This window comes from Pinus tabuliformis, chromosome 5_2, assembly GCF_031772625.1.
Source record: "Pinus tabuliformis cultivar Carrire ecotype Pingquan chromosome 5_2, CPIR1, whole genome shotgun sequence".
Classification (NCBI taxonomy): Eukaryota; Viridiplantae; Streptophyta; class Pinopsida; order Pinales; family Pinaceae; genus Pinus; species Pinus tabuliformis.
Genome location: NC_142306.1, coordinates 126000823 through 126024660, shown reverse-complemented (window position 1 = coordinate 126024660; position 23838 = coordinate 126000823). Strand labels below are relative to the sequence as shown.

At 37.6% G+C, this 23838-nt stretch overlaps 1 pseudogene; it reads left to right on the top strand.

Annotated features, from left to right (window-relative positions):
• Positions 1-1041: 1041 nt before the first annotated feature.
• On the top strand, positions 1042-20804 carry LOC149157821 (mitogen-activated protein kinase kinase 3 pseudogene; annotated as a pseudogene).
• Positions 20805-23838: the final 3034 nt, after the last annotated feature.

Here is a 23838-nt window from a genome sequence, read left to right as displayed (position 1 = left end):
ACTTGCTACGGGAGAGTTGTTACAATCCTAGATAGCTTGACTTCAAGGCAGTTTTTCATGGATTTGGAGAAGGTGTTGGTAGTGCGTAAGGGCTATGTTGTGTAGAAGACATCCTAAGATTTCAAATGGTACCTTTAGATAGTGATTTGGATTAGTGGAAGGCATCCAAAAGTGCTCTACGAGTTGGCACTATGCTTTTGTCAGAGACACCCTGGGTTTTTGGAGTGACCTTGGGAAAATCATTTTCTATCCTTGATGGGGTGTCCAAATTACATGCTTGAGGTGTCCATATTGTAGCAGGCTTCAATAGATTTCCAATGATCTACCAAGTTTGCAATTTGGAGTAGTTTAAGGCCTCCAAACATGGTTTTCCAATCGGAGTTGCGCTTCTGTGAACTGCGTTGCACTTATGGAGGTGGCGCTGCCCTTCTATGAACTTCACTGCACTTTTGGCGCTGCACTTCTATGAACTGCGCTGTGCTTGTGTGAGACCAGCTGAAAACTCATCCAAACTCACCCAAATTTTTATTTTGAAGCTTGAAAACATATTTCTTGCTATTCTAAGCTTGTTCACAAGTAAGTATAAGTCTTTTTCCCACATTTTTCCTTTGGAAAGATGAATGCAAATGCAAGTTCTCTTCATCTAGGGTTTAGGTGAAATTTTCATGCTACAAGCACTAGTGTAACTGATGGTTTGGTTAGTTTTGATATTGAAAACATCTAAATATTCCACCTCACACCTTTGTACATGTTTAAAACACCCTTTTATTCACTAAATAAGCTATCAATCCTCAGATTTCCCTACCTTTACCAAAACCCTAGCTCATACCTAGCTTTTTTAGCAGATTTCCTAGTAGCTCTATTTTTCAATCTCTCACATTTCTTCCCCTCATTTCACTCCATTCAAACTTCCTAAGTTTTCTACCACCCCTATCCATCTCCCAAAATTTCCCTATCATCATCTCCCTTCCCTAACTCCCTCATTTCATCATTTCCTTCCTTGAGCAAAAAAATAGTCAACTTAAGACTAAACAACTGATCATGGAGAAAGAACAGTCCAAGATGCTACATCAAGGAGGTAAAGGTAAAGTAGTGTTGGAGCCTAATGAACATGATGAACAGGAAAAGAAGATTGAAATGAAGAAGCCAAGGATAAAGGGTCTCAAAAGGGCATTGAAGAAAGAAAATGAACAAAACCTAATGAATGAAGATTTGGACATTGAAGACATAATTTCTTTGGAAATTAGTGAAGAAAGGGAGTTTTGGCTTGAAAAAACCAATTTACACCTTGAGAATCTCCTTGACAAGGTTAAAAGGGACAAAAAGTTGCAAAGGAATATGACCATCCATTATTACACAACGAATCAGGTTGCCAAGGTCAGAATTAAGCAGTTGAAGGCCAAACTCAAAGAAAACCCTAAAAAGTAAAAATGACAAGGAAAACTTGGAGATTCTTGATGAGGCATCCATGAGAGTATAATATACCTCATTTGGAAATTCTGGACCAATTTTGGGAGTTTTCTAAGAATTTTAGGTTTTTGGTGAATTTTGGTGCAAAACTCAGAAATTGAACTAGTCACACAAGAGCAGCGCCTTGGCGCTGCAATTTTTCCTCAGGAACTCAAATCACAAATGGTTTGCAGTTTGGGAAATCCCTTGGAATCCTCTAAAAACCCATTTCATCAGATTTTCTATAGAGAGACCAAATTTGGAGAAAAAGAGGAAAAAGTGGTCAAACATCAGCATTCTGGCCCACTTTTCGACAGGCACCGCGCTTTTGGAGTAACCTTGGGAGAATTGATTTTGAATGCCTTCGCATGGGTCATTATAAAAAATTCAAGGTGTTTTGGAAACTAGACTAGAAAATCTAGTTGACCATTATTTCATATATTCATTTGGACCTCAGGAAGGCACCTTAAAGTGGGTGCAAAGTTGGTGCTACGCTTCTGCAAATTTTTATGTTTTTCATTAAAAAATTCACTGTGTAAATTTCCTAGTTTTCAGCTTGACTGGGTCAAAGTCAAAAATCTTGATGTAATTGAAGTTATTTCAAGGTTAGATGATGTATGAATGAATAAATGGACATTATAGGTATTTTTTGTGGTTTAATGGGCCTCATTAAGGAAGTAAAATCCAAATCAAAGTCTACAAGAAGTGTTTGTATTTGACCTTCTTAGTCTCACCTGTTGGTGGAGAGAATCTTGGAATCAGTTTCACCACCTAGGAATTTGACTCCTGAAGGTGGGGATGTGGTTCAATTGAGTCTATATGTATCATTTCTCATACAGAGAGAAGGGTTGGACTTTTGTGGAGGAGGCTTAGATGTTATGATCTTTTCAACTAATATAGGAGTAGTTGCAGCTATTTTTTAGGAATTCTAGTTCTGTGAATGTATGGTGTTTGTTTAATGTTTCTATCAGTTTCTAATGGCTAAGTAATATTTCTTCACATGATTTGTCTTCTTTCTATGAATTACCTTGTAGTTAAATAGAGAGGATTCTTGATTTCAAGCTTTGTTCATGTGGTGTTCATAGTTGTGTTTATTTCTTCTAAAAGCTAATGAACTCATACTTACATATGCTCATTAGTCTCTTCAAAACTTTCTAATCTATACTAGATTGGCAATATTTCAAGTAAAATATAGCCTTTAGATGCTTAGTTCCTTTCTATATGTGTCTCTGAATTCCTAAAGCCTAGACCTAATCACTTGCTCTAAACCCTAGTCTAGCAAAACCTAAAATCTCAAATTCACAAACATACAAACAAACATACATATCTAGCCTAAGAAAAATGTTCTTTAAAGCTATTCATTGATAAAAACTTTTAGAGATCCCTCTCGGGCTTAGTAGGTCTAGCTACTGAGTTGAAAGTGGTTCGAGGTTACCTCTTTCGATCTCCTCCTCAGCCTAGGAAATTGTAGAGGATAACATTTTTGGCGTCGTTGCCGGGGAACGAGTGGTATGTCTTCCCTGGGAAAGAATGAAAAAAATCATATTTGATTGGTGATGGTGAGTAGTGATCAGACATAGAAAGGTTGTGCATCTCTCACCTGGAGACTCCAGTGTCAAAGAATCCCAAGGTTTAGAATTCTCATGGTGACTCCACTGGTCAAAAACTGGTAGTTTGAAGAAAGTGTTGGTGACTTAACTATTTTCAAAATGGATTCAACTGCTCGAAGGTATGCTCCTATGAATCGAGATCATATTCTTGGTTTTCCGAATCGTATTCCTTTTATAGATTGGAAAACAGGGCTACAAAAGTTTAAAGGTTAGGATGGACAAGATGCTAGTTTGCATTTGGTCAAAATTCATTTTCATATTCACAAATTAAAGACTAAGTTTCCTGAAGATTGTATGATGAATATATTCATGCCTACCTTGGAGGAAATAATGAGGAAATGGTATGAGAGTATACCATCTGCTAGTTTATGTTCTCTAAAGGATTTTCATTCAGTTTTCTTTCAATGTTATCAAAGCTATAATTTTTCCTTATCAATGATGGATAGATGTTGTGAAATTTTTGAAAATTTCATTAAATTCCTTGAAAATTCGTATGGAGATGAAGAATGTATGGAAGAAGATATATTAGAAGCCCTTTATGATTTTTCCTCCCAACAAGAATTAGCAGCTTCCTCCTTGGATGAAACAAACTAGGATCGAAATAGAGAAAGGCCTACTCATGATCTTGAAAATGAAAATCACAAAGCCAATGTTGATTTCTATAAAACTCAGTGGTCTCCTCTATCTGAAGATGAAATAGATCAACTCTTGAAAAACCATGTTACAACCCAAGTTAAGGCAATTTTGTAGTGCTCACACAGTCAAGAATCTGTAAATGAAATTTCATCCATTATTGAAAATGAAAATATGGGTTTAAATTATGGTAGTCATGAGACTGATGAAACTATATAGAAAATGATTGTGAGTAAGCCAATTTGTGATGTAGATTTCCTGCAAGGAGATAAGATAATAGAGATTATTTTCTTTCATGAAGAGGATAGGGAAGACATGTTTAATAATCTTGAAGAATGTGTTCTATTCAAGGATGATTTACACTATGAAATGGAAGAGTATGAGTCTGAGATAAATAGTATGCTAGAGATAGAATCAGAGTTGCTCATGCTTCAGGAATTTACAGCCAACACTCAGGTAGCAGAAAGTCATACTTCCCTATGCCTTCCTATGGATCAACAACCAAGTATTCTTTTATATCAAAATGAAAGGAGTACTTATATTTTTGTTGGATTTCAAGACAAGGTAACATTTCAGACTTTTAAGGATCCTTACATTGATTTGTTGCAGCCATCTGGGAAGTTGAATTTTCTTGTATTTATGCATCATGAGCACATTTTCAGTGGACTCTCGGAGTTGCCTAGATTTTGTTTTTCTGCTTACTCAAGGAAAGTACGAGCATGATTCGAATAAGTAGTCATTTTATGGATTGGTTACACTAGATGGATCATTACACATGATTTTATATACATCCTTAGCAGGTGGGTGGTTATCATCAGTATTTGAAACTTGAGGTGAAGGCCCTAATATCCCGATGGTCTAATGCCATAAGTAAGTTCAGTTAGTATTTTTTTTTTATATAGTCAAGTCAGTTAGTTAGTCAGCCAGTTTTCTGTTTGAGTTTAGTCTTTGCATTTTGAATCCATGCCCAATGGATAAGGCTACTATGTCTATGGTGTTCTTGACACCTCCAAGGAGCTACCATCCTCAGCTAGAGCCAATGTTAGCGTGAGTCAGTTCAGCCAGTCACCAGTGATCAAATATGATCTTACAAGGTGTTGTTAGGGTGTCAAGTAAAATTTTTTTCATTTCAGTGAGTCTTCAATAAAAATTTGGTCACTGGCTATTGTTCCTAGGTCACTGCTGCTCCCTTCACTTACTCATGGTCTTCATCACTCATCATGGTTATTTTCTTCTTCGAGGTATCATATCTTCTTTTAAGTGTCTTGGGTCATGAAATGGTTAAATTCCTCATTTTAGGTCATGGTCTAGGGTTTCACTCCATGTGTCATCAAGATACCATAGGTCAAAACAAAAACATGTACATCATGTAATTCAGTGGGTAAAGGGAGTTAGCAGCTTAGGGAAAGAAAAATCAAGGTGAAGGTAATGTTTTATTTCAAATAAGACAATGTTGCAGTACGCTACCTCGCCTCATCATTTCTGATAGGGACATGTTTTCTTAAAAATATGTTTATGAGCAAATGGAGAAGAATTTTACAAAAGTGAAAGAGGATTGTGTCCATTACAGTCCAAGGAACAAAAACATCCTTCTGTTTATGCACAAGTGTTATGATTTGAGAGAAATGCCCAAACTGCACTTACTATGGGAGAGTTCTTACAATCCTGGACAGCTTGACTTAAAGACAGTTTTTTGGTGATTTGGAGTAGGTGTTGGTAGTGCTTAAGAACTCTATTGTGTAGCATATATCCTAAGATTTCAAATGGTACCTTCAGATAGTTATTTGGATTAGTTGAAGGCATCCAAAATTTCTCTTCAAGTTAGCGTTGCGCTTTTGTCAAAGACACCCTCGGTCTTTGGAGTGACCTTGGGAAAATCCATTTTTCTCCATTATGGAGTGTCCAAATTACATGCTTGAGGTGTCCATATTGTAGCAGACTTCAGTAGATTTCCAATGAGCTATCAAGTTCACAATTTGGAGCCTTTTAAGGCCTCCAAAAGTGGTGTCCAAGTCAGAGCTGCGTTTCTATGAACTGTGTTGTGCTTCTAGAGGTGCCGTTGTGCTTCTGTGAACTACGCTATGCTTTAGCACTGTGCTTTTGTGAACTGCGTTGCGCTTGTGCCAGAGCAGCCCAAAACTCATGCAAACTCACCCAAATTTTGATTTCGAAACTTGAATACCTATTTATTTCTATTCTAAGCTTGTTCACAAGTAAGTATAAGTCTTTTGCCCACCTTTTCCCTTTGGAAAGATGAATGCAAATGCAAGTTCTGTTCATCTAGGGTTTAGGTGAAATTTTCATGATGCAAGCACTAGTGTAACTGATCGTTTGGTTATTTTTGATATTTAAAACATGTAAATATTCCACCTCACACATCTGTACAAGTTTAAAACACACTTTGATTCACTAAATAAGCTATCAATCCTCATATTTCCCTACCTTTACCTAAACCCTAGCTCATACCTAGCTTTTTCAGTAGATTTCCTAGTAGTTTTGTTTTTCAATTTCTCCTAGACATTTCTTCCCCTCATTTCACTCCATTAAAACTTCCTAAGTTTTTTACCACCCCTATTCATCTCCCAAAATTACCGTATCATCATATCCCTTTCTTGACTCCCTCATTTCATCATTTCCTTCCTTGAGCAAGAAAATAATTAGCTTAAGAATAAACAGGTGATCATAGAAAAAGAATAGTACAAGATGCTACATCAAGGAGGAAAAGGTAAATTAGCATTGGAGACTGGTGAACATGATCAATAGGAAAAGTAGGTTGAAAAGAAGAAGCCAACGACAAAGGGTCTCAAAAGGGCATTGAAGAAAGAAAAAGAACAAAACCTACTTAATGAAGACTTGGACATTGAATACAGAATTGCTTTGGAAATTAGTGAAGACAGGGAGTTTTGGTTGGACAAGATTAATTTCGAACTTGAGAAGCTCATTGACAAGGTTAATAGGAATAAAAAGTTGTAAAGGAAGATGGCCATCCATTATTACACAAGGAATCAGGTTGCCAGCTTAGAATTAAGTAGTTGAAGGCCAAACTCAAAGAAAACCCTAAAAAGTAAAAATGAGAAGGAAAACTTGGATATGCTTTCTCAGGCATCCATGAGAGCTTAATATACCTCATTTTTCACTTCTAGACCAATTTTGGGATTTTTCTAAGCATTTTTGGTTTTTGGTGAATTTTGGTGCAAAACTTAGAAATTGAGCTAGTCACAGAAGAGTAGCGCCTTGGCACTGCGCTTTTTCCTCATGCACTCAAATCACAAATGGTTTGCATTTTTGAAAATCCCATGGCATCCTCTAAAAACCCATTTCATCATATTTTCCAGAGAGAGACTAAATTTTGAGAAAAAGAGGAAAAAGTGGTCAAGCATCAGCATTTTGGCCCTATTTTTGACAGGCGCAGCACTTCTGGAGTAACCTTGGGAGAATAGATTTTGAAAGCCTTCCCATGGGTCATTTTCAAAACTTCAAGGTGTTATAGAAACTAGAATGGAAAATATAGTTGACCATTATTTCATATATTCATTTGGACCTCAGGAAGGCACCTTAAAGTGGGCGCAAAGTCAGCGCTGCGCTTTTACAAATTTCTGTGTTTTTCATTAAACATTTCACTGTGTAAATATCCTAGTTTTCAATTTGACTTGGTCAAAGTCAAAACTCTTGATGTAATTAAAGTTAGTTTCAGGTTAGATGATGTAAGAATTAATAAGTGGACATGATAGGTAGTTTTTGTGGTTTAATAGGACTCATTAACGAAGTAAAATCCAAATCAAAGTCTACAAGAAGTGTTTGTATTTGACCTTCTCACTCTAACCTGTTGGTTGAGAGAATCTTGGAATCAGTTCCACCACATAGTAGTTTGATTCCTGAAGGTGGGGAAGTGGTTAAATTGATTCTATATGTATCATTTCTCATTTAAAGAGAAGGGTTCGACTTTTTTGGAGGAGGCTTAGATGCTATAATCTTCTTAGCCAATATACGAGCAGTTGCAGCTATTTTTCAGGAACTCTAGTTCTATGAGCGTATGGTGTTTGTTTAATATTTATATCAGTTTATAATGGGTAAATCATCTTTCTTCACATGATTTGCCTTATTTTATGAATTACCTTGCAGTTAAATAGATGGGATTCTTGATTTCAAGCTTTGTTTATGCAGTGTTAATAGTTGTGTTTATTTCTTCTAAAAGCTAATGAACTCATACTTACATATGCCCAGTAGTCTCTTCAAAACTTTCTAATATATAGTACATTGACAATATTTCAAGTACACCATAGCCTTCAGATGCCTAGCTCCTTTCTATATTTGTCTCTACATTCCTAAAGCCTACACCTAATCACTTGCTCTAAATCCTAGTCTAGCAAACCCTAAAATCTCAAATTCACAAACAAACATACATATCTAGCACAAAAAATTTGTTCTTTAAAGCTATTCATTGATAAAAAATTTGAGAGATCTCTCTCGGGTTCAGTAGGTCTAGCTACTAAGATGAAAGTGGTTCGAGGTTACCTCTTTCGATCTCCTCATTAGCCTAGGAAATTGTAGAGGATAATAGAGAAGATGTGCTTGATGTATGCATTTTAGTTGATGATCATGCTCCTGAACTGAGAAATTGAGCAAGTTAAAGTGCAATGGAAGAACTTTGGACCCCATGAAGCTACATGGGAGATTGTTTATCATATGAGGGATTTGTATCCTTCCTTGTTTGCTGGTTGAACATATGTGTTTGATGTATGTGTTTTCGTTTATGATTATGCATATGTGTATTGTATATGATGCAATGATCTATGTTATAAAGATCTAATAAGCCGTGCGTTGTAAATATTGCGTCGAGTTCTAGTATAAAGCTTCAATAATTAGTATGGTGTTCATGTTTTTAGCAGTTGGTATGTTGTAAATGTTGCATTGAGCTGGGATATAAAGCTCCATGGGTAACATGTGTTTCTCTATTCATAAGCATCATTAAACACCAAGTATGGTGTTCCTCAAGGGGGGTTTAACAACCCTTGGTTGATCTTCTATGTAAATAAAATAAAACTAAGGTCGTGGGATACATATTCTAAGCTAAATGTTGGGAAAAACATAGTGATTAGTATCACTTATGATTATTTAATGAATATGGAAATTGGAAAAGGCATTGGAAAAGGAAAAGTTGCAATAATCGACATTTATTTAAGAAAATAAAGAAAAATAGGAGAAAAGGAAGGTGACGAGACTCATATTTGCATGCAAGTAGAGGACAAATGAAGGAAAATGAAGAAAATAGAGGCCTCAATGATAAAAAGGCTTCAAAGAATCAGTTCACAACTTTTGGGTCATTACAGCCTTTTGTCTGTTTAGTTTTGGAGCACTCCTTTTCATTCTCTCATACTTTTGCACACTTGGAGAATTATTGGAACACTTTGGAATTCACTTGGATTTGGAGAAATAATGAAAAGGAAAGCAGGAAGTGCGAGGAAATAATTGGTTCAAAAACTATAGCTGGATTTATTTTTAGGTAACAGGTTGGAAGTTTGATTTCCTTGCTGATTTTTAGATGCATGGTATATGCATGTGATTCTCTGGTTTTCTGTTGTCATTTGCATGGTTATTTGCCTAGATTAATAGTGGTTTTAGCATTTCCTTTCCATTTCCTAGATTGCCATGTGTTGGAAATAATACTGAGAGGGGGGGGTGAATCAGTATTATCAAGTTCTTTTAATAAATCTTCCTTATTTATACTTTGAATTATTTTTGCATGTCAGTACCATAAAATAATGAGCATGAACAAGAAAAATAGATAGTCACACCAAAGAACACCAGATATAAGGTGGAAACCCAATGTGGGTGAAAACCACCTGCTGCAATATGTCTCTATCTTCTTTCAAATTAGAAACTCCTTTTACAATGGTTTTGTACTAGTGCAGTCCTTTACCAGTACGCAGGCTGCAACCTGTAGAGAGCTACAACTCTCTCTCGTTTTCCAGTCTCTCCTGGAAGGGAGCTACAACCCCCTACTTCTTTTCTTTCAAGGACCACTTTTCATAAATTTTCAAACTGGATCCATAAACATCAAGAGATCATCAAGTATAAGTAAATCACCCAGTCAACTGCGGTAACCAGATCAATAGTAACAGTAAACTAAACCCAGAACACCTTATCAATAGAGAAAAGTCAGTCAAATAAATGCCTTAATACAGATCCGCAGATTTTATTTATATGGCCTGCGTGGCTCCGCACTTCACCTTCTGCTCCCCTGCGTATACCCGCAGAGAGCCTTCTGCTGCACTGCGTATCTACGCACCTGCACCTTCTATCGCGCCGCGTACATATATTGTAGCTACACACCTGCGGCTTCTATCGCGTCGCGTACCTCTACTGTAGCTCCGCACCTGCGGCTTTTGTCGCGCCGCGTATCCACGCACCTACGGCTTCTGTAGCGCCGCGTACTTTCACTGTGCCTCCGCACCTGAACCTCTGTCGCGCTGCGTACCCATGCACTGTGCCTTCTTCTGCTCTGCGTACCCACGCACTGCGCCTTCTTCTGCTCTGCGTACCCACGCACTTGCACAGTTAATCACCTGCGTACCTCTGATTAGGGCCGAATTGGCAGTCCCCCAGTGTGCCACAGATAGTTAGATGCCCAGATCTGATCATGCGCCTGAGAGATCACACTTCATAGATTCACTTTCAACTTCACTTTTATAGAGATCAAGCTTTTAAATCGATAACCCAATATTTTAGATCTTAAGACATTCAATTTTCAAAAGGTGCCTTAGCCAAGTGATCTCCTTCCTTATTTATAGTCAAGCCCTTATTCACACCATGGGACAAAACCATCAATAACCAATACAAGGGATCCAAACCGGGGAAAAATTAGATCCTATACCACGGGCCAAAACCATAGAATCAAGAATGGCGGGCTAAATACCACGGGCCAAACATAAGAAACTCCACGTGAGCGCGCTTCTCTACCTTGAAGTGAGTGAACTGGGGTCCGCACCTTTTACATGGTGTACCTGTGGGTATGTACGCACTTCCTGGCCGGCGTACCTGCGGGTCCTCACCTTTTGAACCGTTCACCTGCGTACCTCTTAATTTCCAACATTTTGAGAGCCTGAACAGAGCATTGCCACTTAAGAGAGTTGCCATCAAGTACAACACCTGTAACATAGAGCCATACCAGAATCATAATGCCAATAATCTCCCCCTTTGGACTTGATGGCAACCTCAAGATCTTCAACGTCATTCTCCCCCTTTGACATCAAGGGCAAAGGGTTATGCTCCCCGTAAGAACATGCTCCCCCTGACTATAAACCAGACCTGCAAAGAAGAACCATAATCCACCAAACACCATAAATGACCATGAAAGAGATAGAGACATATTGCAGCAATATTCAGACCAGCATCCATGATCTCCTTCTGTACATCCTCCATAATGCCAACAATGCATTATATGCTCCCCCTGAACCTGTACCATTCGATCTTCGATCAATCTGCAACCCAGCACCTGTACGCATATACCCCAGATGAGCCTTGCGTACAACCAACCATCAGAAGAGATTTAACAACAAGATGATGCATCAACAACCCCTATCTTTTTCCTGAGGTATTCACAGGTCTCTCTGGGCAATGGTTTGGTGAGTATATCAGCAACTTGTTCCTTAGAAGGAACATACTCCAACTTGACCTTTTGTTCAAGTACTTGTTCCCGGAGAAAATGATACTTGAGCGGTATGTGCTTGGTCTTTGAATGCATGACTGGGTTCTTTGAAATGTTGATTGCACTTGTATTATCACATAAGATGGAGATGGGTGGTATACAAGTGATTTGAAAATCCTGCAAGGTCTGCATCATCCAAAGGAGTTGAGTGCAACAAGATGTAGCAGCAACATATTCCGCTTCAGCTGTAGACAAGGCAATCGAACTCTGTTTCTTGCTGAACCAAGATACTAATCTGGAACCCATAAAGAATGCACCACCACTTGTGCTCTTCCTGTCATCCACGCTTCTGGCCCAATCTGCATCTGTATAAGCATGAAGTGTGAGATCTGTATCTCTAGGATACCATAAGCCATAGTTTTGAGTTCCTTGAAGATATTTGAAGATTCTCTTTACTGCTTGAAGATGAGTTTCCTTTGGATTTGCCTGAAATCTTCCAACTATTCCTACTGCATGAATTATGTCTGGTCGGGTACCTGTCAAATAAAGTAGACTTCCAATCATAGATTTGTAGGTTGGTTGATGCACTGCTGCTGATTCATCATTTGCACTGAGGCTACATCCTGTGACCATGGGTGTACATACTCGTTTTGCATCTTCCATGCCATATTTCTTCAAAATCTGCTTGAGATACTTGGTTTGAGACAAAAAGATCCCTCCTTCTTTTGCTGGATTTGCAAACCAAGAAAATATGTCAGTTCTCCCAGCAAGGACATTTCAAATTCTTTCTGCATTACCAAGGCAAAGCTTTGACTCATAGCTTCTTCATTGCTGCCAAAGATAATGTCATCTACATACAGAACAAGTATTAGCAATTTGTCATTTTCAACTTTTATATAAAGATTTCTATCTGCTGATCCTTTTGAAAAACCTTGTTGATGAAGATATTTGTCCAAACGATAGTACCAAGCCCTTGGAGCTTGTTTGAGACCATAAAGAGCCTTTTTCAATCTGCATACAAGATTTGGATCATTTCCAAGAATGAAACCATCTGGCTACTCAATGTATACTTCTTCTTCCAAGTCTCCATTCAGAAAGGCTGATTTCACGTCCATTTGAAATACTTTGAAGTTTTGAAAGCTTGAGAGAGCAAGGAACATTCGGATGGCCTCAAGTCTTGCAACAGGAGCAAAAGTTTCTTCAAAATCTATTCCTTCTTGCTGCGCATACCCTTTACAAACAAGTCTGGCCTTGTTTCTAATTACTTCTCCATTTTCATTTAATTTATTTTTGAAGACCCATTTTGTCCCTATAACATTCTTATCCTTTGGTCTAGGAACCAACTCCCAAGTGTTGTTCTTTTCGATCTGCTCAAGTTCTTCATCCATTGCTTTGACCCAAAATTCATCTTTGCATGCCTCTTTCACATTTTGTGGTTCAGTGGAAGAGAGTAATGCCAAATAGCTTGAAGCTTCTGCAATTGTTCTTGTTGTTTGCACACCTGCTTCTTTCTGCCCCAAAATCTGAGATTCTTGATGATTCTTCTGAACATATCTGGATGGAGTCTTCTCTTCTATCCTTATCTGCTCCTCTGGTTCTTCTTAAGGTTCTTCTTCTTCATCATTCTATCTTTGAGGGTAGTCTTCATCTTCTTCGATATCTTCATGATTTACTTGCCTAGGAATGTATCCCTTCTCATCAACCACTACATCAATGCTGTCAACAATTCTTCCAAGTCTTTTATTGTAGCACTTGTATGCTTTGCTGTGTGGAGAATAACCAAGAAGAATGCCTTCATCTGCTCTAGGTTCAAGTTTGCCAAGTTGCTCATCAGTATTCTTAATATATCATTTTCTCCCAAATATTTTGAAGTGCTTTACCGAAGGAGTCTCACCATACCAGAGCTCATGAGGGGTTTGAGTGCTGTTCACCCAGACATTTGTTTTGTTGAGAATAACAACCACAACATATGCAGCTTCACCCCAGAAAGTTGCGGGAGTTCTAGACTCATCAAGCATAGCACGAGCCATTTATTGGACTGTTCTGTTCATTCTTTCCACCACTCCATTTTGCTGAGGAGTTCTAGCTGTAGAGAATTCTCTTCTTATCCCATGTTCTTCACAGAAATCGAAAAATTCATTTGAGGTAAACTCCCCACCTCTGTCGGATCTGAGGCAATTAATTTTGTACCCTGACTCATTTTCAACCAAGGCTTTAAAGGATTTGAATTTTTCGAATGCTTCATCTTTGTGCTTCATAAGTCCTAACCAGACAAACCTGGAGAAATCGTCAATGAATAATATAAAGTATTCTTCTCCTCGAGGTGTCCTTTTCCTGAATGGACCACATACATCTGTATGTACTAGCTCAAGAGGCATGCTAGCTGATCCTTCCTTCTCCGGAAAGTTAGTTCTGGTTTGCTTTCCAAACTGACATGATTTGCATATGGTGTTGTCTGGAATTTTGATATCTGGAAGACCGCGAATTGCCTGATATTTGCATGCTTTCCTTATTTGTGAAAATCTTAGATGCCCCAACCTCCGATGCCATAACCAGTGTTCATCATCCTTGCTTAGATAGCATTGTTGTTGTCCTTCTTCAAATATGTATAGATTATTTGGAGTTCTTTCACCTTTGATCACTGTTTTACCTGTATCAAGATCACGAACAAGACATCCATTTGATCTAAATATCACCTCGGTTCCTTGATCACACATCTGGCTGACACTCAGAAGATTATGCTTCAATCCATCAACATACAAAACATTTCCAGCTTTGACTTTTTCTTTTAACTAAGCAGTGCCTTTTCCTTTTATAGCTGCAGGAGTATCATTTCCAAAAGAAACTTTCTTTCCCTTTTCTAAAGCAGAATATGATTCAAGTTTTTCTTTATCACCTGTCATATGCTTCGAACATCCACTGTCAATGTACCATAGATTTTCCTGTCCCTCTGCATAAAATGCTATCCCACATCTTTCGGTTTGTGGTTCCTTTATTCTCCATGTTTTGGTGCTTGAGGCTTGTTCCCTTGTCTGCTGAAACCTTCTCCTGCATTCAAAATCTTCATGACCAAAGTTATTGCAAATAGAACATTCAACTTCATTTTCAAGAGCCGAAAAGTTGTTATAGGTCCTTTTTGTAATCCTGGTCATACTTCTTTGTTTCTGAGCTTCTCTAGTCATGATTGTTTTATATGCAACACATTGAGCTACTTTGTGACCAAAGTTATGGCAAGAGAAGCATTTTCCATTGAAGAAACTTCTGCGGTTATCAAATCTTCCGGCCAAATGATTGTAATTTCTATTGTCATCCATTCTTGAAGTAAATTCAGAGGATTTTACCTGTGGCTGGTTGTAGCTTTTGTTCATCCTTAAGACGATTTCCCTTGGTTTACCTGATAGTCTTTGTTTGTTCTTGATGTAATTCATCCATGCTTTACTTGGTGATCTCCATTGTGCTTTTGCTCATTCCTTCTTGCTGCATCAAGATAACTCTTTGAGGTGGATGCTTGAGAAGTTTCTCCATTATACCCCAGACCTATCTTGTTTAGTGGAGAACGTTGTACATTGATGATCTCATCCAGAGTTTCAGATCCTTTGAAAAACTTAAGATTAATAGCCTTTGTTTTCTCAATCTCTTTTCTAAGACCAACAATTTCACCTTCTAACTTTTCAAGATATTTTTCTTTTTCATCAATTTGAAATTGTAGAGTATCAATGATCATATTCTTTTCTTCTATACACGTCTTGAGTCTAGGAATTTCTTCATGAAAGCTATCCACATCTATAGCATCCATGTAATCATCATCTTCAAATGCCATTAAAAGTTTATAGTCATTACCTCATTCATCTTCATCACTATTTGATAGACCATCACTATCTTCATGAGTGTAGTAGCTTTTCTTATTTGCATTCTGTTTCTTGCTCCATCTAGCAGGTTCCTTTCCTTTGTCAATCTTATCCTTATGAGGACATTTCACAGCATAATGACCTACTCTTCCACAAGCAAAACATTTAAAAGGTAACTTACCTCTGAACCTTCGAGTACCCCGTTGAAGATTTCTGACAAAATTTGATTCTTCTTCTTCTTCTGGCGCGTGACTTGCTTCATAGTAGTCTCCTTTGCCTAAAGCCTTGAATGCAGCTTCTCTTCTGTCTGATGGACCTCCATTTCTCATTTCATAAGCAGTTAGGATTCCACGTAGCTGAGACATAGTAAGAGTTCGTAGATTTTCCTTTTCTTCTATTGCAGACACTTTAGATTCAAACTTGGGGGACAATGATCTTAGAACTTTTTCAACCACAATAGCCTCTTTTATTTCTTCACCCAAGTTTTTCATGCAATTAACAATCTCGTCTACCCGAAGGAAATAGTTAGCCACACTTTCATCATTATACATTCTGAGATTCTCATACTGAATCCTGAGGGTTTGAAGTTTAGCACGCTTTACCTGTTCATCTCCTTCGTAGCTCAAGACAATCTTGTCCCATATTTCTTTTGCGGATTTATATTGCATAACCTTCACGAATTCTGTTTGAGATAATCATCCTAGCAGATTATTGACTGCTTTAGCATTTGTTTCATATTTCTTGTTTTCGGCCGAATATGTAGGAGTAGCTGAAGGAAAAGTGTAGCATGTATCTATGATATCCCAAACTTCTGTACTAAGAGATTGAAGATAGGAAGTAACTCTTACCTTCCAATAATTGAAGTTTGTCCCATCAAAAATTGGTGGCCTGATTGATGCTTCCCTCTCGTAGTTTCTCATGATGAGTGATCTTCCTTCAAGCGATCAAGCTTCTCTGAAGGACCTGATCTGATACCAATTGTTGGAAATAATACTGAGAGGGGGGGGTGAATCAGTATTATCAAGTTCTTTTAATAAATTTTCCTTATTTAGACTTTGAATTATTTTTGCATGTCAGTACCATAAAATAATGAGCATGAACAAGAAAAACAGATAGTCACACCAAAGAACACCAGATATAAGGTGGAAACCCAATGTGGGTGAAAACCACCTGCTACAATATGTCTCTATCTTCTTTCAAATTAGAAACTCCTTTTACAATGGTTTTGTATTGGTGCAGTCCTTTACCAGTACGCAGGCTGCAACCTGCAGAGAGCTACAACTCTCTCTCATTTTCCAGTCTCTCTTGGAAGGGAGCTACAACCCCCTACTTCTTTTCTTTCAAGGACCACTTTTCATAAATTTTCAAACTGGATCCATAAACATCAAGAGATCATCAAGTACAAGTAAATCACCCAGTCAACTGCAGTAACCAGATCAATAGTAACAGTAAACTAAACCCAGAACACCTTATCAACAGAGAAAAGTCAGTCAAATAAATGCCTTAATACAGATCCGCAGATTTTCTTTATCTGGCCTGCGTGGCTCCGCACTTCACCTTCTGCTCCCCTGCGTATACTCGCAGAGAGCCTTCTGCTACACTGCGTATCTACGCACCTGCACCTTCTGTCGCGCCACGTACATATACTGTAGCTACGCACCTGCGGCTTCTATCGCGCCGCGTACCTCTACTGTAACTCCGCACCTGCGGCTTCTGTTGCATCGCATATCCATGCACTTGCGGCTTCTGTAGCGCCGCATACTTTCACTGTGCCTCTGCACCTGAACCTCTGTCGTGCTGCGTACCCACTTACTGCGCCTTCTTCTGCTCTGCGTACCCATGCACTACGCCTTCTTTTGCTCTGCGTACCCACGCACTTGCACAGTTAATCACCTGTGTACCTCTGATTAGGGCCGAATTGGCAGTCCCCCAGTGTGCCACAGATAGTTAGATGCCCAGATCTGATCATGCGCCCGAGAGATCACACTTCATAGATTCACTTTCAACTTCACTTTTATATAGATCAAGCTTTTAAACCAATAACCCAATATTTCAGATCTTAATATATTCAATTTTCAAAAGATGACTTAGCCAAGTGATCTCCTTCCCTATTTATAGTGAAGCCCTTATTCACACCATGGGACAAAACCATCAATAACTAATACAAGGGATCCAAACCGGGGCAAAATTAGATCCTATACCACGGGCCAAAACCATAGAATCTAGAATGGCGGGCTAAATACGATGGGCCAAACATAAGAAACCCCATGTGAGCGCGCTTCTCTGCCTTGAAGTGAGTGAACTGGGGTCCGCACCTTTTACATGGTGTACCTGCGCGTATGTACGCACTTCCTGGCCAGCGTACCTGCGGGTCCGCACCTTTTGAACCATTCACCTATGTACCTCTTAATTTCCAACATTTTGAGAGCCTGAAAAGAGCATTGCCACTTAAGAGAGTTGCCATCAAGTACAACACCTATAACATAGAGCCATACCAGAATCATAATGCCAACACCATGGTGTTTTGGGTTTCCCACTTATTGTTGTCTTCATTGGTCCTCATGTTCTTTATGGCTGTGGGTTGGAACAAACACTCTGGAATCCCTGAAAGAAATTGGCTTGAGTTACTATTTCCTTGAGGCGTTGATTGGGACAAATGCTCTGGAGACCTTGGTGGGTTGAGTTACTAGGCCCTCGAGCCACAGCTGGAACAAATGTTCTACAACCCTAGAATTTTGTGCATCAATTTATTAGTTCCTGGAGCCCTAGACAACTTGGGTATAGACTGATCTGGTTGATGTTAGTGATTTCCGAACCATAGAGGTGGAATTGTTGTGGTTGAAGTTTGAAGTGGTGTGGCGAAATCCCTAGTTTTTTTGTCTTGGTTTGTTCCATGAGATCCCACATTCATGCTTGGAATATGGAGTAAGATTGATTGGCTAAAAGAGAGATTTGGTTCAGACCAATCTATGGTCGGGTGGTACGTGGAAGTATCTAAATTGGTTATTATTTTCATATATTATTATGAGTTGTAATTTCCTATTGGGATTTATGAATACTTGTACTAGTTATAATGTTGACATTATGGTTGAGTTGCCATGGTTTCTATGTTGGTTATGTGATGTAATCTATTTATGGCTATTGACATGTTTTAATAAGCTATTGAAAGTTTGATGGATATATGGACCAAAAAGTGATATTGTAGCTAGCTAGAGAGTGCTTAGAGCCTTCTTGGTGATTCTCAGATGGATATTATTAGTTTATGATCAAATATGAATTCATGACCTATATCTTACATGTTTTCCATATGTTTGACGGATTTTCTTCCTTGGATTAAGCATTCTCGATTAACTTCTTGCTTCAATTTCGATTTTTTGTCATTTTTGTCATGTAGATTATGATTTTGGAAAGTTATAGGCAATTATGGGTAGTGGTATGGAGGCAAACCTGAAAAGGTGGCACAGATCCCAAGACAATATGCTTATATATGAAGGATTTAGGCCATAACCACATGGAAGTAGGCCCATGCATGCGGTTGGAGGCCTACAACTGCACCCTTGCCTTGTTATGCATGTGGTTGGGGTGTTAGGTCAGAGAAAAAAGGTTCCAACATAGGGATGGATGACGTGGGGTGGTTGTTCAACTCTTGGCTGATCTATAGTCCCTATAGGATGTAATTATCTATTCAGTTTGTAGGCGCCACTTTCTTAGCTAGAACTTGGAGGTAGTTTCATGTCATAGAGACACTCGTCTCATGTTTACCTCGAAAAGCTTGTGAAATTGGGTAAATGTGGGGAGGGGTGGTTACAAATGCGAATATGTGACCTTACTTCAAGAGGTTTCATTCTCCAAAAGTTGAATTTCTCTATGTGATGGGTACAAGTCATAGTCCAATGTGCGATATCCCATAGGTCACCATTTCTCTCAACATGTGACATTTCCTTCATTAAATCACAACTTCAATCAATGGCTATGCGATCTCCAACAATTCACATTTGAAATGTGACCTGGGTAAAGCTTGGACTTGCAACCTACAATGGTGATCTACAGTGGAATGCCAAATCACATTCTCATATTGCAGTTGGCTCCTCACTATGACATGTATTTACGACCTCTGACCTTTCTCCTTTTCTCGCACATAATAAAATCATAGCGTAGATTTCACGTAACAGTGGGTGGAAGTTTACACTTTCTGAGTAATTCATGTGGAGAGTATAATATTATCAAATTTGGTTTTAAAAAAATCACTTCAAGAGGTATCAATGAATATGATATGAATTGGAAAAAATATCAGTGTGCTTCACATGAGATGTGCATATTTGGTGTCATTGGATTTGGTGCAAGTAGTGTTATCCAAAAGGCTATTCATATACCAACTCATTGAATTTTAGAACTGAAGAAAATAAATACTTTTGAGAATGAAAAATGACACCAACTATTAAATGAGATTCTAACACTATGGGAGGCACCACATGTGAAAGGCTTACTAGAGTTTTATGGGGCTTTTAACACTCTGGCATCTGGAGAAATCAACATTGCTTTAGAATACATTGATGGATGCTCACTTAGAGATATTTTAAAATCAAAGAAGTGCATTCTCAATCCAATTCATTATGGTATTACACACGAAATTTTACATGGATTAAACTTTTTACATTGCATGAGGCATCTGGTGTATAGAGAAATAACGCCTGCTAATTCACTTATAAATCTTAATGGAGAGCCAAAAAATACAGATTTTGGCATTAGTATTGGTTTGGAGAACACTGTTATAATGTGTGGTACATGTTTTGTGACTGTCATATACATGTCACCAAAGAGAATTGGTAATGAATATTATTCATTCCCAACAAATATATGGAGCTTAGGACTTTCCATTCTTTGAATGTGGTATAAGAGAGTTCCCATACAATGTAAACAAGTGCCATGTGGATCTCATGTTGTAGGTAATATGTGATGCATCTCCCTCACTTTCACGATATTTATTTTCAAAGGATTTTTTCTCATTTTTTGATGACTATCGACAGAGGGATCCAACTGCAATGCCTACAACAAAATAACTCTTATCACATCACTTTATTAAAGAAATATGAAAATGCAGGAGTTGATTTGTTAGCATATGTAAAAAGTATTTTTGATCCTATAGTCTATCTAAAGGATTTAGTTCATATTATTATTGTGCACTATTACATGCTCTTTGATGGCCCAGATGAGTAGTGGCATCACATGAAAACTATGTACTGAGAGAATTCTTCTTTTAGCTATGCAAACCAGGTCGTTGTTGGAGAAAATGATATCTTTAATACTCTATCACGAATACATAGCATGTTGGTTGGTGATAAGCCTGATGAAGCGCTTGTTCATGTAGTTGAAAATATCAAATGTTGTGTATGTGGTCAACATGGTGTTGTGATCCGTGTATTTGGATCTTTTATTCTTGGAGGCCAATTTATACCAATTGGGGGTGGGGTGGAAGTTGAGGGGGTTTCATAAGGACCTTTGTTGGACCTATCATAAAAAATAATGGGGAACTTTAATGAGCGATTCATAATGGAGCCAAGAGAGAATATTGGATGTTATTAGATATATAAGTAGGAGTTATGTATCCAACAATGAAAAAAAAAATCATACAACTAAATTCTCCTTTTTCTTTCGTACAACCAATATTCTCTGGTACAGGAGAACTCTAAAAAACATCCCTAGAACAAAAAGCTTGTGAGGGTAGTTTCCATCGTTGCAGTTGTAGCAGGGGTTGGAGTATTCCTTGATCTTATATCTTGCATACACTAGGTATCACTACCAAATAAAACCCATATCTTCCCTCTGATTGATTGAATAGGAAGTAAAATAGGTATGGGTTGCAACTTACTGGAAGTAGATGAAAAACTAATATTTCAATGAAGTGTTTCTCAAGAGATTATTAGAGGCTAATCAAATAATAACCCCAAATAGATCAATGTATCACTGAAGTTTGTGTTGCAATCCTCAAGAAGATGGATAATGGCATATGCATATATTGATGTGCCTATAGTTTAGTAAATTTGGAATATGTAGGTGTTGTGATGTCATTCTGACTAGAGTAGATTTATGGATCCTTGAGATAATTTTAAATGGCTTAGAGTTTTGTTGATAATGAAGAAGAGTAATATTGTTTCCTCAATGACTAAATAAGGTAAAAAACAAGGAACAGTAACGTTGACCTATGCGGAGGAAGTTATGGTTTATCACAAGATGTTTCACAACTAGGATTTTGACCGATAGAAAAGTTGATTCCACATAAGCCTCTATTACCAAGGCACTGTGACTAATACACCTGATAGCAAATTTAGTAGTAGAAAATAATCATTTAGTACAATAAGTGAAAAACACGACCTTGTCTCATGACCTAGAAACAACATTGAGAACGAGAATTCTAGGGTTTCTAAGAACCCTCTATACTCTCTTCATGTCTTCTTTGCTATTTAAATTGTAAATATTTCTCATCATGATGCCCGCAACTACGTTGATATTGACTTAAGCATGAAATAGCCATTAGAACATTAGAGAGTTGTGAGGAAGGTTAATATTCATGAGGTTAGGCCAAAGGTCACGATAGGTGAGAAATAACCTTGCTTCTATGAGTATACATGCATGCCTCATTTGTGGGGGAATTTAGCTCTTGAGCTAGGACTAGCATTAGATAGTTGATTTGTGCTTAAGGAGCTAGAGGAAATAAGCTTTTGGAAGATAGTGTTGTGAATTGTAGTGAAGCTAGGGTTTTGATTTGGATGGTGGTTTGAGCAACCCATGTTCTACTCTTGGGCTTGGTGGTTTCCAGCACTTGTACTTGTATTTGCAACAACATTAATAAGAATTTATTTTCTTTTGGCATGGATACCTGTGCATATTTATTATGGATGTATTGGATTTTGTGTATTTCCATCATGTTTGTATGTGTTATTTCATATAGGAATATGCTAATGAACTCATTATTAGCTTATGGATTTCATTTTCCCTTTGAATCTATGCATACTTATTCCACACCATGCCAGTAACCTATTGTGAACTGATTTGAAATTAACCTTTGGCATGTTATTTTTCATGTATTCCTAAATGGTTTTAGCTCGTTGATCATTCTCATGGCATGCTTCTTCTTATTTTTCTTGTTACTTTCTAGTATTTCGTTCTGTAGTTTGTCAATCTTGGGTGGACCTTGTTCCCATTTTCTAGGCATTTCATTGTTATCCTCACTCTAAATCTCCTCATTTGATAGACACGAGGTTAACCAACATAATGGCAGCTGGGCCTACAAATTGGATGGGGCTCCTATCCCAACTGATGTGAGGTTTAATTGGGAATTCCCACTAGGGATATCCCCTAGCTATTGGTAGTACATTCCAACACGTCAAAAGATACATCAAACATTAAGCTTTACAAGATCAATTTGCTCATCAACATAAGTAACTATGAGAAACCTCTCTCAAACAATACTCATTGATAACAAAAGGAATCATGACTAATCATCCCACACAAGATTCTAACCCTGTCCTAACCATCAACATGCATCAATAATGAATAAACCCTAGTAACTATTCATTCTACAGAATTAGATGCTACAAATCGTAACATCATACCTCAACATAATATATCTTTATCAATTCATACTCGTATCATATGAAACATTATCATATGGTAATAATGGTAGGTATGAAATAAATTAACAACCTCACTTTCAATGGAACCAAATATTTTTCCTTTCTTATGACATAATACTTATCTATCCCTACAATGCAATTCACTTCCACAAGAACTAATAAGTTAGATTCATAAAACCTTCACTCATACAATCTAACTTAAGGATATTTTAGGGATAGATAAGCCATGAATATGACCATATCACACTATGCAATTTAACTTTTCTCATCTTCTAGAAAATACACCACTTCTCAAAAAATAAATCTCTCACAATACAACATGCAACTACTCATTAACGACCTCTCTCACTTAGCAACAAAATCATAAAACCCTCAATGACTCACTAAGAATATGCACACTAAATATCATCATATGAAAATATGACACAATACTTAGCATACAACAACCATCAAAACATAATCCATCAGTAGATCTCTATGAACCACAACAACTCTACCTTTGGTCTTTGTAAAAATAAATATGTCAAAATGACTCAATGCTACAATCGTCATCACAATGTGTTGCTACAGATATATAATATATCATTGAACATGAACAAATGTAAATATATAATGTATCTTTCAAGAACCCAAGTCACCTAGTTGAACTCTATTTGCACCAAGTTTTGATTGAGTTCGCATTGATCCTTTGTCTGAAACCATTCAACAAGTGCAATGAATCACTCAACATTTATCTTTTTTTCATTCAAGTTTGACCTCCTTTGCTTCATCCAAGTTCACTATCCAAGGCCTCATTTAATCAATTTTCCAATATTAAACACACATGAAATATGATCACATTCTAATCACACATCACATGCTCCATGTGTGAGATCTCACGCATCACTGACTAGAAAACTTTGTTCTTGTGCACAGCAATCACCAACATATCATATTGTCTCTATTAATGAAGAACAACACTTACAACAAATCTTAAGATACAAAATTAAGTGTGTATGTAAAAAATATTGTTTCCA